The sequence below is a fragment of the Ranitomeya imitator genome, chromosome 5, assembly GCF_032444005.1.
Source record: "Ranitomeya imitator isolate aRanImi1 chromosome 5, aRanImi1.pri, whole genome shotgun sequence".
Taxonomy (NCBI): domain Eukaryota; kingdom Metazoa; phylum Chordata; class Amphibia; order Anura; family Dendrobatidae; genus Ranitomeya; species Ranitomeya imitator.
Window position 1 is genome coordinate 213165065 of NC_091286.1, and position 17755 is coordinate 213182819.

General features: G+C 43.7%; 1 protein-coding gene across 1 annotated transcript in view; it reads right to left on the minus strand.

The window, feature by feature from the left end:
• C5H6orf118 (chromosome 5 C6orf118 homolog) overlaps window positions 1–17755 on the minus strand; it is a 142127-nt gene that overhangs the window by 63302 nt on the left and 61070 nt on the right. The gene's annotated exons all lie outside the window — the stretch shown is intronic.

The window sequence follows — 17755 nt, forward strand, 5'->3', positions numbered from 1 at the left end:
TGGTACTGCATAATTTGCATGATGTGGTCGTGTTGGGGTTGCCATGGCTACAAACCCATAATCCAGTATTGGATTGGAACTCTATGTCGGTAACCAGCTGGGGTTGTCAGGGAGTACATGGTGATGTTCCATTTTTGTCTATTTCGTCATCCATTCCTTCTGACATCCCAGAGTTCTTGTCGGACTTTCAGGATGTATTTGAAGAGTCCAAGTCTGATGCCCTACCTCCGCATAGGAATTGTGATTGTGCTATCGATTTGATTCCTGGTAGTAAATTCCCTAAGGGTCGTTTATTTAATTTGTCCGTACCTGAACACACCGCTATGCGCAGTTATGTGAAGGAGTCCCTGGAGAAGGGACATATTCGCCCGTCGTCGTCACCATTGGGAGCAGGGTTCTTTTTTGTAGCCAAGAAGGATGGTTCGCTAAGACCGTGTATTGATTACCGCCTTCTTAATAAGATCACTGTTAAGTTTCAGTATCCCTTGCCATTGATTTCTGACTTGTTTGCTCGGATTAAGGGGGCTAGTTGGTTTACTAAGATTGATCTTCGTGGTGCGTATAATCTGGTGAGAATCAGGCAGGGAGATGAATGGAAAACGGCATTTAATACGCCCGAGGGTCATTTTGAGTATCTGGTGATGCCGTTCGGACTTGCCAATGCTCCATCTGTTTTTCAGTCTTTTATGCATGACATTTTCCGTGAGTATCTGGATAAATTCTTGATTGTTTACTTGGATGACATTTTGATCTTCTCAGATGATTGGGAGTCTCATGTGAAGCAAGTCAGAATGGTTTTCCAGGTACTGCGTGCTAATTCCTTGTTCGTGAAGGGATCAAAGTGTCTCTTCGGTGTGCAGAAAGTTTCATTTTTGGGGTTCATCTTTTCCCCTTCTACTATCGAGATGGATCCGGTTAAGGTTCAGGCCATCCAGGATTGGACTCAGCCGACATCTCTAAAAAGTCTGCAGAAATTCCTGGGCTTTGCTAATTTTTATCGTCGCTTCATCTGTAATTTTTCTAGCATTGCCAGGCCATTGACCGATTTGACCAAGAAGGGTGCTGATTTGGTTAATTGGTCTTCTGCTGCCGTGGAAGCTTTTCAGGAGTTGAAGCGTCGTTTTTGCTGTGCCCCTGTGTTGTGTCAACCTGATGTTTCTCTTCCGTTCCAGGTCGAGGTTGATGCTTCTGAGATTGGTGCAGGGGCGGTTTTGTCACAGAGAGGTTCTGGTTGCTCAGTGTTCAAACCATGTGCTTTCTTTTCCAGGAAATTTTCTGCTGCTGAGCGTAATTATGATGTGGGCAACTGAGAGTTGCTGGCCATGAAGTGGGCATTCGAGGAGTGGCGTCATTGGCTTGAGGGTGCTAAGCATCGCGTGGTGGTATTGACTGATCATAAGAACTTGACTTATCTCGAGTCTGCCAAGCGCTTGAATCCTAGACAGGCCCGTTGGTCGTTATTTTTTGCTCGTTTTGATTTTGTGATTTCATACCTTCCGGGCTCTAAAAATGTGAAGGCGGATGCTCTGTCTAGGAGTTTTGTGCCCGACTCTCCGGGGTTATCTGAGCCGGCGAGTATCCTCAAGGAAGGAGTCATTGTGTCTGCCATCTCCCCTGATTTGCGGAGAGTGTTGCAGAAATTTCAGGCTAATAAACCTGATCGTTGTCCGGCCGAGAAACTGTTCGTCCCTGATAGGTGGACTAGTAAAGTTATCTCTGAACTTCATTGTTCGGTGCTGGCCGGTCATCCAGGAATCTTTGGTACCAGGGAGTTGGTTGCTAGATCCTTCTGGTGGCCATCTCTGTCACGGGATGTGCGTGCTTTTGTGCAGTCCTGTGGAATTTGTGCTAGGGCTAAGCCCTGCTGTTCACGTGCCAGTGGGTTGCTTTTGCCCTTGCCAGTCCCGAAGAGGCCTTGGACACATATTTCGATGGATTTCATTTCTGACCTTCCCGTTTCTCAAAAAATGTCGGTCATTTGGGTGGTCTGTGATCGCTTTTCTAAAATGGTCCATCTGGTGCCCTTGGTTAAATTGCCTTCCTCCTCTGATTTGGTGCCTTTGTTCTTCCAGCATGTGGTTCGTTTACATGGCATTCCTGAGAATATTGTTTCTGACAGAGGTTCCCAGTTTGTCTCGAGGTTCTGGCGAGCCTTTTGTGGTAGGATGGGCATTGACCTATCTTTCTCCTCGGCCTTCCATCCTCAGACTAATGGCCAGACCGAACGAACCAATCAGACCTTGGAAACATATCTGAGATGTTTTGTTTCCGCTGACCAGGATGATTGGGTGTCATTTTTGCCGTTGGCTGAGTTCGCCCTTAATAATCGGGCCAGCTCGGCTACCTTGGTCTCTCCATTTTTCTGCAATTCTGGGTTCCATCCTCGTTTCTCTTCAGGACAGGTTGAGTCTTCGGACTGTCCTGGTGTGGATTCTGTGGTGGACAGGTTGCAGCAGATCTGGACTCAGGTAGTGGACAATTTGACCTTGTCCCAGGAGAAGGCTCAGCTTTTCGCTAATCGCAGACGCCGTGTGGGACCCCGACTTCGTGTTGGGGATTTGGTTTGGTTATCTTCTCGTCATATTCCTATGAAGGTTTCCTCTCCTAAATTTAAACCTCGTTTTATTGGTCCGTATAGGATTTCTGAGATTCTCAATCCGGTGTCTTTTCGTCTGACCCTCCCAGACTCCTTTTCCATACATAATGTATTCCATAGGTCGTTGTTGAGGAGATACGTGGCACCTATGGTTCCATCTGTGGAGCCTCCTGCCCCTGTTTTGGTGGAGGGGGAATTGGAGTATATTGTGGAGAAGATTTTGGATTCTCGTGTCTCTAGACGGATACTCCAGTATCTGGTCAAATGGAAGGGTTATGCTCAGGAAGATAATTCCTGGGTTTTTGCCTCTGATGTCCATGCCCCAGATCTTGTTCGTGCCTTTCATGTGGCTCATCCTGGTCGGCCTGGGGGTTCTGGTGAGGGTTCGGTGACCCCTCCTCAAGGGGGGGGTACTGTTGTGAATTCTGTGGCTGAGTTCACTTCTGTGGTCACAAGTGGTATTGCAGTCTCTGGGCTTCCTCCCTCAGGTGTTTTGGTGAGCTCGTTGGCTGCCTTGCTATTTAGCTCCACCTGAGTCTGTCTTCCTTGCTCCTTGTCAATGTTCCAGTGTTGGATCTGAGCTACTGCATCTTTCCTTGGGCCTGCTGCTCTGCTAGATAAGTGCTTCTAGTTTGTTTTCTGTTTTTTTCTGTCCAGCTTGCTATTGTCTTTTGCTGGAAGCTCTGAGAAGCAGAGGGGTGCACCGCCGTGCTGTTAGTTCGGCACGGTGGGTCTTTTTGCCCCTTTGCGTGGTTTTCGTTTTAGGGTTTTTTGTAGACTGCATAGTTCTCTTTGCTATCCTCGCTCTGTCTAGAATATCGGGCCTCACTTTGCTGAATCTATTTCATTCCTACGTTTGTCTTTTCATCTTGCTAACAGTCATTATATGTGGGGGGCTGCCTATTCCTTTGGGGTATTTCTCTGAGGTAAGTCAGGCTTGTATTTCTATCTTCAGGCTAGTCAGCTCCTCAGGCAGTGCCGAGTTGCATAGGTAGTTGTTAGGCGCAATCCACTGCTGCTTATAGTTGTGTGAGGATAGATCAGGTACTGCAGTCTACAGAGATTCCACGTCTCAGAGCTCGTCCTATTGTTTTTGGTTATTGCCAGATCTCTGTATGTGCGCTGATTACTGCACGCTGTGTTGCCTGATTGCCAGCCATAACAACTTCCATGAGGTCCAAGTCCATGTTGTGCTCAAGTTGCTTCCTCCATGTCCTCCCGTCAACCATGGATAACAAAGAGCTGATCATTATTCTCTTCATCTCCTGAGAGTTGCACGTCCATCACCTCACCCTCCTCAATTTGTTCCTCAGCTCCTGCATCTTCACTAAAAGTTTGTCTGGTACCATGAGCCCCCTTGATTGCTGTAAGCCAACCTCCCATGGCACCCACCTGTGCGACGACAGTCCGGAAATTTGAGATATTGTTATCCTTTTCGCACCCTCCTCTGCCTCCAACTCTTCCTCTGGGACCATCACCTCCTCGTGCAGACTATTCAAAGTGTGTTCGAGCAAGTAAATGATCGGAATAGTGATGATGATGATGACGACAATGTCAGCGGTAACCAACTTAGTAGCCATTTCAAAACTGTGCAGAAAGATGCAAAGGTCCTTCACCTTTGTTCACTCCACAAGCGTGATTTGCAATGTCCGGATAGCGTTGGACCAAGCTATGCAAAAGGACATACTGCACTAAGGCTCGAAGCTGCTGCCACAGACACTGCAACATGTGCAGAGTGGAATTCCACTGTGCTGGGACATCACTAATCAAAAGGTTAACAGAAAAACCTCTGTAACGATGCAAGTTGATGACCTGCAGGGAACGATCGCCAGAAGTGAGCACACAGCAACCATGCTTTCTGCAGCAGTGCATCCCAGGTCGGGATATTGGCAGAAAAATTGCTGTACCACCAGCTTGAGGATGTGAGCCGTGCAAGGCTTGTATGTGAGGTTGCCACGGCATAGGTCCGCCACCAGGTTTGCACCATTATCTCACATGGGCTTCCCTGACTCCAGGTTGCTCTAACTCGGCCTGGATACCTATACACAACTCATGAGCTATGTGACTATGATCTCCAAGGCATATTAATTTAAACACTGCCTGATTGCGGTGAACCATGGCTGAGCAGTACAGAGGTGGGGAAGTTTTCTTAGAGAAGTAATGGCAACTGCTACTGGGGGACTGCGACGGCCATCAACTTTTGGAAACTGTCTGTATCCACCAGGTGGAAAGGCAGCATTTCCATGATCATCAGATTGGAAATGGTGGAATTCAAGCTCTTAGCTTTCCCATGTGCAGGAGGAAACATTCTTTCACATGACCACACCTGTGGGACCGAGGGTGGGCTGCTGTGCTGAGAGAGGGTTGAGTACGGAGAACAGGACAAACTGCTGGACTGTGAGTGAGGTGCAGCAGAGATGTTGTGGTGATTTGAGAAAGATGTGTGTTGTGCTAGGTGACACAAAAGCAGCAGTCATGTCCACTTCCATAACAGATGACTGGCTCTCACTCTCCCCGACAACGGTAGGTAAACAATTTTAGTTTCGGAGGCTGTAGACCTGTGTGAGAACACTTAGCATGGTGACGGAGGAGGAAGAAGCAGCAGATGGGGTTGATGGAATAGCCAGTTTTTGGATGAGGCCTGCTAGTCCACATTTTAACACAGTGAGATTCCCACACTAAGTCATGTTGATAGGGCATGTTCCGGTTCATGCATGTAGTTGTAAAATTATTGTAAGTTTTGCTTCTACTGAGTTTTTATTGCTAATTTGACAGATGTGTGTTGGGGTCATCCTTTGCAGTCTCAAAAAACAACCAGGTTAGGAAATCTGTGCTGCCCCTGTGAACGGCACACTCGCGACCGATGCTGGTCACAGCTAGAGTTGGGGCTGAGAATGCAGTGCTTGTTGTGTTTGCATCACTTTGTGTCTATGCGGGAAGCCGCAACGTAACATACTCATCTTCCTCCTCCTCATCTGCTAAGCTACTCAGCTGGGGACCTCTGGGTTTATATCAAGTGAGATCTACAACCTCATAGTCATTCTCTCTGTTCTCACACTACTCCCCATGAGAGTCAGCCTTCTCCTCTTCCTGCCTTGACACCACAGTACAGTCTGCGTGTGCTTCTGGCATCGGAGTCTCATCAGGATCACCTTCACCCTTGGTGGTTAACATCTGATGAAGAGAGTCTGGATTCTGCTTGGACACTAGTTGGACTGACCCTGGATCCAACATGAAAAAATTTTGGGCAAAGGTGCAGATGCTTTCCTCCTCTGGATTCTGTGATTCTTCGGAGTAGACCTCTGATGCCCATGCAAGAAAATGTGTGAACAGCTCTTCAGAATGGCCCATCTGTGGTTCCCCACAGTCAGTTGGGCATTTGGAAATTTTTGATGCAGGGGGAAACAAGGGTGATTAGGGGTGCCACCTCAGAGGATTGCACTCTGTGTGATGTTAAGGTGGAGGAAAAGGAGTTGAGGCCACTTGATGAAGTGCTTGCCGTATTTCTGGTGCGAGAATTGCATCGCACTGCACGGACTGGCCTGGTACCTCTCCTGATCTGAGCAAGACAGCATGATGGATTACTATACAGCTGTCAAGCTCAGGTCAGGAGAGCCAACAGCAAATACGAGGTTTACGATGCAATTCTTGCACAAGAAATATGGCAGCCTGTCTCTGCCCTAACCCTCACCTACAAGCCGTACCGTTGGGAGGCTGCCAAAGAAAGGGAGTTGAGTAGGCCGGCCAGTAACAGATGTTGTCAGTGGTTATGCCTAACGATTTTTCAGTGGAAATTTGGCATTCTGATTTGCCACTGAAACACAGTTTTAGCACAAATTATTTGGAGTAGCAAATGGGGCCTCCTGAGGCTGCCACACAGTTTCTGCACACTACTACTTTGATGCTGGAAGATCGATTTTACACAGGACAAGTTCACTTTCAGCACTAGCGCAGGAGCGACCTCGCTACACTGTGACAATGAGAAAATGGCGCTAGCAAAACAAGATGTCTGCTTTTTATATGGTCACGGACATGTGACTTCGACAGCCAATCACGGAAGACCTTGTGTCATGACATTGTGGATGGTTACTGTGCCCTGATTGGTTGCCGAAATCAACACACAAAGTCAAATGAAAAAAAAAAGTGCTCGCCGCTCCTGTAATCTCTTCAGATGCTCCTCTATCCTCTCCACACCCCCTACCCTCATTAAACACGTCCCCCCGCTCCCCTCCCCCGGCTCATCATACAGCAGCGCTATCATAGCCATAGCCAAAGTAATATAAAAGAATTAGTTGAAACGCGATGATTTACCAAACTGTGACCGACTTTTGCCGACTTTGAGTAAAAATGCTTGTGAAAGCGAACACGAATCCGAATGTGCTATGTTTGTGCCGAATTTGAGATTGGCAAAAGTTTTCCGAACACATTTGCTCATCTCTAGTCATAACTCTGGAATGCTTCAACGGATCCTAGTGATTCTTAGACTGTTTTCGCACGATATATTGTAATTCATGATTGTGTTAAAATTTGTTCAAAATGACTTGTGTTTTATTCATGAAAATATCAGGATTTGTTGAAAATTTCGCAATTTTCAAACTTTAAATTTTCAGGTCCTTAAACCAGAGAGTTTTGTCACACAAAATAGTTAATAAATAACATTTTCCACATTTCTACTTTACATCACTACAACGTTTAAAACATTTTTTTTTGCTAGAAAGTTAGGAGAGTTAAAAGTTGATCAGCAATTTCTCATTTTTCCAATAAAATTTCCAAAACCATTTTTTTAGGGACCACATCACCCTTCAGGTGCTTCACAGGAATTAATTGAAAGGAAAAAAATGAACATTTTACTTTTTTTTTTAACAAAAATATTACTTAAATAATTTTTTTATCTTCAGGAATAAAAACTAGTAGTATAATTTCTTCTGAGTATGAGGGAAAAATACTGCTTGGGCACACGCCAGGGATGGGAAAGAGCGCCAATTGACTTTTGGAACACAAAATTGGCTGGACTAGATAGCTTACGCCATGTCACATTTGCAAAGCCCCTGAAGTGCTTAAACAATGGATCCCCCCCACAAGTGACCACTTTTTTGAAACTTTAATCATTAAGGGATTCATGGCAGCTCTGGGTCTGTTGGAATTTAAACTTATTTTTTTTCCTTTGGTGCAGCAAGAGTTAATGTCAGTCTCTTGCTGGCAGATTCTTTTAGGTTGGTCAGCTGAGGTTGGTAGGTAACCAATTCCACCTCCCTTTAAATAGTCACATGACCCATCAGCTGATCGTCGGTAATAGAGTTACTTCTATGCAGACTAGCTAGGTGTGTGGAACACGCCTGTGACTGTGGTAGTGCTGCTGTTGAAGTTCTGTTATCCTGGTGCCATTTACTTTGCTGCTGTAGAGCTTAGCAGCAGATTCTGAGCGAAGTTGTATTCATTCTGTCTGTCCCTTGTTTGTCTCTTTCCATGTGTAATATTACCTGCAGTGGCAAGGCTAGCATCCTTACCAGCCAGGGTTAGTGAGGTGACAGCCAGGGACTAGGCAAGTGACTGCGCAGGGGGGAAAGGACCTGCATAGGGCATTAGGGGAGCTGAGGGACAGACACAGGTTGGTTTCAGGAGATGTCCCATCCACAGCTCCCTATTGTTAGGGCCTTCCTCTCCCTTTATCATCCCATTGTATGTATATGTTGTGTCATCCGCTTGACAAGCCTGTGTCTTTCGTGACACTATACTGATCAAAAAACTTATCCAGAGGTGTGGTGAGCACCTTGAATCCACAGGTGCTTCACAGAATTTTATATCGTTGAGGCATGAAAATGAAAAAATACATTCCCTAAAAAAGTTTCTTTAGTCTCAATTTTTTCATTGTCACAAGTATAAATGGAGAAAATGGACCATACTTGTTGTTTTGAAATTTGTCCTGAGTATGCAGATACCCCATATGTGGTATCAAACTACTGAATGGGCACACGGCAGGGCTCGAATGGGAAGAAGAGCCAATTGAATTCTGGAGCACACTTTTGGCTGGAACAGATTTAGACTGCCCCTGACATTGCAAAGCAGCAGAAACTTCCACAAGTGAATCCATTTTGGAAACTACAAGTCTTGAGGAATTCATCTAGCAGTGTAATGTGCATTTTTAACCCTCAAGCGATTCACAGAATTGCATAACATTGGGCTGAGTCAATGGAAAATTAGCATTTTTTTTTCAAAAGAGATAATAGGAGAAAATGGACCACAAAATTTGGTGGCCAATGATAGTGCCAATACCTCACAGGTGGTCGAAAACTACTTTAGAGACACAGTGCAAGGCTCCGAAGGGAAGGCGCACCATAGCGTAGTGCGCATTTTGCTGGAATGATTTGACGGTACCATGTCACATTGGTAGAGCTCTTGAGGTGCCAAAACTGCAGAATACCCTATAGGAGACCTACACCTCTCAATTAATTCATCTGGGGTGCAGTGATCATATTGACACATGTGTGTCACAGAACCTTACACCATTGGGCGGTGTAGCGTCTATACATTATGCCCAGGTCGTGGATCTAGAGACATGCACCCGTAAATTAGGTGGGCTCTTAGGCTACGTTCACATTTGCGTTGTGCGCTGCTGCGTCGGCGACGCAACGCACAACGCAAATAAAAACGCACCAAAAACGCACGCAAAAACGCTGCGTTTTGCAACGCATGCGTCGTTTTTTGCCGAAATTTGGACGCAAGAAAAATGCAACTTGTTGCGTTTTCTTGGTCCGACGCTTGCGGCAAAAAAGACGCATGCATCGCACAACGCAACAAAAACGCATGCGTCCCCCATGTTAAATATAGGGGCGCATGACGCATGCGTCGTCGCTGCGTCGCCCGACGCAAACCCGACGCAAACTAGCATAACGCTAGTGTGAACGTAGCCTTATCACTACAGAAATGCCTAACATGTGGACGCTAAATGTGATTTAGACACACTTGAGCTTAGAAGGGAGGGGGCATTTGGGTTTGGGAGCACAGAATTTGCTGAATTTCTTTTGGGAGAGGAGGAGTCATATTGTTTTTCCAGAGCCTTCGTGCTCCCAGTAACGTGGAAGCCCACTATATTTCCATTAACAAATGATGGACCTGAGCGGGGACATGCTTTTTGGTGGACTGAGTTGAAGCTGAGTTGGAAATATTTTACATAACATTTAGGATCACATTTATCCGGCGCATTGCTATATTTCAAGAGCTATAATTTTTTCACATTTTGCCAACAGTCACGTGACAGCTTGTTTTTTGCAGGACAAGTTGACATTTTTATTGGTTCTATTTTCGGTCATATGTTTTTTGATCGCTTTCTGTTCTGATTTTCGAGAGGCAAAATGATCAAAAACTAGCAATTCAGGAATAGTTTTTCTTTATGCTGTTCCGCGTGTGGTAAAATTGATAAGGCAGCTTTATTCTGCCGGTCAGTATATAGTAACATAGTAACATAGTTAGCAAGGCCGAAAAAAGACATTTGTCCATCCAGTTCAGCCTATATTCCATCATAATAAATCCCCAGATCTACGTCCTTCTACAGAACCTAATCACTGTAAGATACAATATTGTTATGCTCCAGGAAGACATCCAGGCCTCTCTTGAACCCCTCGGCTGAGTTCACCATCACCATCTCCACAGGCAAGGAATTCCAGATTCTCACTGCCCTAACAGTAAAGAATCCTCTTCTATGTTTGGTGGAAAAACCTTCTCTCCTCCAGTCTCAGAGAATGCCCCCTTGAAACCGTGACATTCCTTGGTATAAACAGATCCTTGGAGAGATATTTGTATTGTCTCCTTATATTTATACATGATTATTAGATCACCCCTCAGTCGTCTTTTTTCTAAACTAAATAATCCTAATTTTGCTAATCTCTCTGGGTATTGTAGTTCCCCATCCCCTTTATTAATTTTGTTGCCCTCCTTTGTACTCGCTATAGTTCCATTATATCCTTCCTGAGCACCGCTGCCCAAAATTGTACACAGTACTCTATGTGCGGTCTAACCAGAAATTTGTACAGAGGCAGTATAATGCTCTCATCATGTGTACCCATACCTCTTTTAGTGCACCCCATGATCCTTGCTTGCCTTGGCAGCCGCTGCCTGGTACTGGTTGCTCCAGTTAAATTTACCATAAACTAGAATCCCCAAGTCTGATTAGAGCGATATCATATTTATATCATTTTTTTTATGCTTTGGCGCTTTTACACAATAAAACCTATTTTATAGAAAAAAATAATTGGTTTTGCATCACTTTATTTTGAGAGCTATAACTTTTTTATTTTCCCACTGATGGAGCTGCTTATTTTTTGCAGGACAAGATGACGTTTTCAGTGATACTATTTTTATTTACATTCGACTTTTTGATTGCATTTTATTTACCTTTTTGTTCAACGGTATGATAAAAAAACATAGTTTGTTTTGCCACATTTTTTATTTTTTGCAAGGTGCTCACTGAATGGGTTAACTAGTGTGACAGTTTTATAGGTCAGATCGTTCCAGACAAGGAAATACCAAAAAATGTGTACTTTTTATGTTTATTTTCGGTACATAAATAAATGTATTTTTTGGATTAATATTTTTTCTTTTTTTTTTGTTCTTTATTTTGTGATTTTTTTAATAGTTTTACACTTTTAAAAACTTTATTTTTACTTTTTTTACCCTGCTCAAGGATGGGACATCAACTTTTCCTGTCCCGATCAGCACCTCTCAGGCAGGCAGGAGGCATGTCAGCTCGTGCTCTGAGCAGGAGTCTACAGGCCACCATCCCTAGGTGACCCTGTGGCTATCTTCTGACCCGGGGGCACTATGGAGAGTAGAGAGGTAGCTTCTCCCCTCTGCGATGCCCATCAATGTCGCTGTCACTGTTGACAGCTGCATCAGAGGGATTAAACGGTCATGATCTGAGCTAGCACCGATCCTGGGCGTTGCTGCAGAGTGCCAGCTCTCATATAGAGCCAACACCAGCATTTGATTGCAGCGGCACTCAGTGTGAGCCTGCGCGATTGTCACGAAGTATATGTACGTTGGGAAGGGGTTAAGGTCCTATTTCATGGGCCGTTAATTACTCGAATTATACGCCCATGACAAATTATTGCATCTTTTATGAGGCCTAAATATAATCAAGAGAAATATGCAAAAGCTCACCTAAGACACACCGTGACTCTTCAATCAAAAGCAACGATGCAAAACACAATGTAACACAAAATATTTATGTTTATTGAACATACAAAAAGACACTGCACCATTAAACCAATTAAAAGCTGACCGAGGAAGATGTGGATTCTGTGGATAGGTAATAACTTGTTTTTACTGGACAACTGCTTTTAGGTTGATGCACATGCAATTCATATAATATAGATGCAACAACAATATGGATAAACAAAGGCATTAACCTCTGATTCCAAAGAAGAGAACCATAAAAATACCGTTAAAAATACCATTTATTAATAATATTAAAAGGGTTACAGAACATAAATTTACAAAAAATACCCCAAGGGGCCGAAGAATCACCCTATAAAGGAATATGCATAGCAATCCAACTGCAAACTGAAAAAATCCACCAAAGATTCAATAAATCCATAAATATATAATGCACATCCTGATCCACCTGATACCTGTCATTGCACCTATATAATCATACATTGCGCCCCTACAGGGAATACTTAGTATAAAGTGCAGACAGGTAAATGTAGATAGTACAGTTAATTGCAAAGTACAAAAGCTCTCACCACAGTAGTAAATTCGTGGATAGAGGCTGCAAATCCTTACAACGGGTGATATCGGCGTTCCCCTCTCGCCCCGACGCGCGTTTCGCCCTTAGCTTCTTCCGGGGGCGTGCCAAAGGGATGGAGAATACGACTATTTAAATAAGTGATAGCCAATGAACGTGCCTAAAAGGGAAATGAGGAGAGCTGTAACAGACGGTGCGCGCTGATTAGTGCGGCTGTATCCTAGGTTACTTGATGCTGACCCTCTATTGGCCGAATGGTTAACTCCGGTGTGCAAAGAGAAAGTGCCCGCCGAACCAAGTACCCTATGTCCCGTCACGTAAGTGTCAGCGAGAGAGATGTGAACGGCGCATGCGGCCAGCCAAATCAGCCATGCGCACTTACGGGGTAGCGCTCCCTGAGTCCAACGCTATAGATCAGCGCCGGCTCAGTATGGAGCGCCCCAGGAAGTGCCAGGTAGTCGGATGAACAGCGCACTTTTTCAAAGTTATTCATATATTTAATCTTTCCAGCTTGTCTGGTAGTACCGGCATATTTATTGTGTTCAGGAGAGAGAGTGCGCATGCGCTGTTCATCCGACTACCTGGCACTTTTTTGTAAATTTATGTTCTGTAACCCTTTTAATATTATTAATAAATGGTATTTTTAACGGTATTTTTATGGTTCTCTTCTTTGGAATCAGAGGTTAATGCCTTTGTTTATCCATATTGTTGTTGCATTTAGTATTTGAAGTGCCATATGGTAATTTTGTGGACATAATATTGAAAATCATATAATATAGAGTACTAATGGGAAGAATGAGATTCAAATATTGGTAGTACAAGAGTATCACCACCAGATGGCGATACAGGTCTACAAAAATGCATTCTATAAGCAGAAATTAGTCAAATCCAAGTGTGGCATAAAAGTTATAGTAGAACAGCAAGTCACGAATAAAAGGGAATCTGTCACCAGGTTTTTTGTACCCAATCTCAAAGCAGCATGATGTAGGGGAAGAGACCCTGTCTCCAAAGATGTATCACTTAATGGACTTCTTGCATCCATTTTGATAAAATCACTGTTTTCTTTGCTGGAGATCTAGCAGTTCTCTGAATTCTGAGCTCTATAAAACCTCGCACACACCACCGGGATCGTCATCAGGGCATTACTGTTGGATCGGGCCTTGCCCTCTTCTGTTCACAGAGACCCAGGGGCAGAATATTCCCTGTTCATTAACTGAATGTGGGTCCTCAGACGTAAGTTCAGTTGAAATCTATTGCCATGCAGGAAGCCAGTGGCTTCCCGCAGGGCAATAGTTACCAGCCGCCAGTCAATCACAGGCAGGCCGCTAACGTCGGCGACAACGCTGCCGATGTATGTCACCAATGCCATGTGCAGGCACGTCTGTGCCTTTGATGGATGAGGAAAAGAATGCCGATGGACTGCATTGGGCAAGAAGAAACCTTTTTTTTTACTTATTTGTAAACCTGCACTATGGGGGCAGGATGTGAGATCATATGGGGCAGAAGTGAGAGGCATGGGGGCAGAAGTGAGAGGCATGGGGTCAGAATGGAGAGACATGGGGGCAGAATGGGAGAACATATGTGGCCCAGAAAGGGAGAACATATGAGGCCAAGAATGGGAGAACATATGGGGGCCAAGAATAAGAGAACATATGGGGCCAAGAATGGGAAAACATATGGGGCAAAGAATGGGAGAACACATGAGGCCAAGAATGGGAGAACATATGGAGCCAGGAATGGGAGAACATATGGGGCCAGGAATGGAAGAGCATATGGGGGCCAGGAATGGGACAGCATATGGGGCCAGGAATGGGAGAATATATGGGGCCAGGAATGGGAGAACATATGGGGCCAGGAATGGGAGAACATATGGGGCCAGGAATAAAACATGTGGGTCCAGAATGGAGTACATACAGGAGCAGGATGCGGGACATTATTACAGTAGGGGCTAATTAATGGATATTATTACTGCTGTGATCTATTTTATTTTTGAGGATACTGTTTTCAGTGGGGTGTGTCCTGTTACTGTGCAGGGCTACACTATGTCACTATTTATTTCTTCATCTGGGGTAGTGTAGAAGTTGGGGAAAAATTGGTGAATTTGCACTGGAAGAGGTGCTCTAGATAACTGTGTGTTATTTTGTGCCGAGACGAGTCCTAGGTGAAAGAAGTGATGCCGGTCTGTGCTGGATGAAGAAAAGCGAAGATGAAGGACATCAACTAGAGAAGTCACCGGTGAGTCAGTGTGTTACCTGTACACTGACACTATATACAGAGCTGTGTATAATGTCACTGATGATCCCTGTATTATCTGTACACATACACTATACACTGTATACTATAGAACAAACATAAACTGGACGTAACAGATCATATACACTACCGTTCAAAAGTTTAGGGTCACTTAGAAATTTCCTTATTTTTGAAAGAAAAGTAGTTTTTTCCAATGAGGCTAACATTAAATGATTCACATATACACTCTATACATTGTTAATGTGGTAAATGACTATTCTAGCTGCAAACGTTTGTAATGCAATATTTTCATAGCTGTATAGAGGCCCATTTCCAACAACCATCACTCCAGTGTTCTTATGGTACTTTGTGTTTGCTAACTGTTTAAGAAGGATAATGGATGGTTAGAATACCCTTGAAACCCTTGAAAACCCTTGTGCAAGTATGTTATCACAGCTGAAAACAGTTTGGCTGATCAGAGAACATATAAGCCTGACCTTCCTTTGAGCTAGTTGAGAATCTGGAGCATTACATTTGTTGGTTCCATTAAACTCTCAAAATGGCCAGAAAAAAAGAACTTTAATGTGAAACTCGACAGTCTATTTTTCTTCTTAGAAATGAAGGCGATTCCATGCGAGAAATTGCCAAGAAACTGAAGATTTCCTACAACGGTGTGTACCGTTTCTTCTCTGGTTAGAGCACAAACAGGCTCTAACCAGTGTAGAAAGAGAAGTGGGAGGCCCGGCTGCACAACTGAGCAACAAGACAAGTACATTAGAGTCTGTAGTTTGAGAAATCGACGCCTCACAGGTCCTCTACTGGCAGCTTCATTAAATAGTACACGCAAAACACCAGTGTCAACGTCTACAATGAAGAGGTGACTCTGGGATACTGGCCTTCAGGGCAGAGTGGCAAAGAAAAAGCCATATCTGAGACTGGCTAATAAAAGGAAAAGATTAATATGGGCAAAAGGACAGAGGAAGATTGGAAAACAGTGTTATGGACAGACAAGTCTAAGTTTAAGGTGCTTGGATCACACAGAAAAAACATTTGTGAGATGCAGAACAACTGAAAAGATGCTGGAAGAGTGCCTGATGCCATCTGTCAAGCATGGTGGAGGTAATGTGATGGTCTGGGGCTGCTTTGGTGCTGGTAAAGTGGGAGATTTGTACAAAGTAAAAGGGAATTTGAATAAGGAAAGCTATCACTCCATTTTGCAACGCCATGCCATACCCTATGGACAGCGCTTGATTGGAGCCAATTTCATCCTACATCAGGACAATGACCCAAAGCACACCTCCAAATTATGCAAGAACTATTTAGGGAAGAAGCAGGCAGCTGGTATTCTATCTGTAATGGAGTGGCCAGCACAATCACCAGATCTCAACCCCACTGAGCTGTTGTGGGAGCAGTTTAACCGTATGGTACGCAAAAAGTGCCCATCAAGACAAACCAACTTGAGGGAGGGGTTTCTGGAAGCATGGGGTGAAATTTCTCCAGATTACCTCAGCAAATTAACTGCTAGAATGCAAAAGGTCTGCAATGCTGTAATTGCTGCAAAAGGAGCATGCTTTGACGAAAGCAAAGTTTGAGAAAATTATTATTTCAAATAAAAATGTTTTTTTCAAACCTTGTCAATGTCTGGACTAGATTTTCAATTCATTTGGCAACTCATTTGATTAATAAAAGTATGAGTTTTCATGGAAAACACAAAATTGTCTGGGTGACCCTTGAACAGTAGTGTATGTACAATCTTAACCCCTTTCTGACCTCGGACGGGATAGTACATCCATGGTCAGAACCCCTGCTTTGATGCGGGCTCCGGCGGTGAGCCCGCATCAAAACCAGGACATGTCAGCTGTTTTATACCGCTGACATGTGCCCACAATAGCGAATGATGGAATTACGATCCACCCACCGCTATTAACTAGTTAAAACTGCTGTCAAATGCTGACAGCGGCATTTAAGAAGCGCTTTCGGCCATCGGGCCGGAAATGAGCGCATCACTGACCCCCGTCACGTGATCGGGGGTCAGCGATGTGTCGGCATGACAACCAGAGGTCTATTGAAGACCTCTATTGTTGTTCATGCCAGATTGCTGTGAGCTCCACACTGTGGTTGGCGCTCATAGCAATGCAGTAAATCTACTACATAGGAGCGATTTGAGCATCATTCCTATGTAGAGGAGCCGATCGAGTTGTGCCAGCTTCTAGCCTCCCATGGAGGCTATTGAAGCATGGCAAAAGTAAAAAAAAAGTTTTAAAAAATATGAAAAAAATAAAAAATATATAAAAGTTTAAATCACCCCCCTTTTGCCCCATTCAAAATAAAACAATTAAAAAAAAAATCAAACCTACACATATTTGCCGCGTTCAGAATTGCCAGATCAATCAATAATAAAAAGGATTAACCTGATCGCTAAACGACGTAGCAAGAAAAAAATTCAAAATGCCAGAATTACGTTTTTTGGGTCGCCGCGACATTGCATTAAAATGCAATAACGGGCGATCAAAAGAACATATCTGCAAAATGGTATCATTAAAAACGTCAGCTTGGCATGCAAAAAAATAAGCATTCACCCAACCCCAGATCATGAAAAATGGAGACGCTACGGGTATTGGAAAATTGCGCAATTTTTTTTTTTAGCAAAGTTTGGAATTTTGTTTTACCACTTAGATAAAAAATAACCTAGACATGTTTGGTGTCTATGAACTCGTACTAACATGGAGAATTAAAATTGCAGGTCAGTTTTAGCACTTAGTGAACCTAGCAAAAAAGCCAAATAAAAAAACAAGTGTGGGATTGCACTTTTTTTGAAATTTCACCGCACTTGTAATTTTTTCCCATTTTCTAGTACACAACATGCTAAAACCAATGAAGTCATTCAGAAGTACAATTTGTCCTGCAAAAAATAAGCCCTCACATGGCCATATTTATGGAAAAATAAAAAAGTTATGGCTCTGGGAAGGAGGGGAGCGAAAAATGAAAACGCAAAACTGAAAAAAGCTGGGGTCATGAGGGGGTTAAAATACTGTGCACGTTATAATGTCTGAAGATAACGTGTACGTCCTAAAGAGCTGAATGTCAGACCATTCGGGATAATCAAGAGAAGAACACTGACCATGGATTAAGAAAATAGATATGGGACAAAAATATTATAAAACACCTTTATTGTAGCAAAGGGT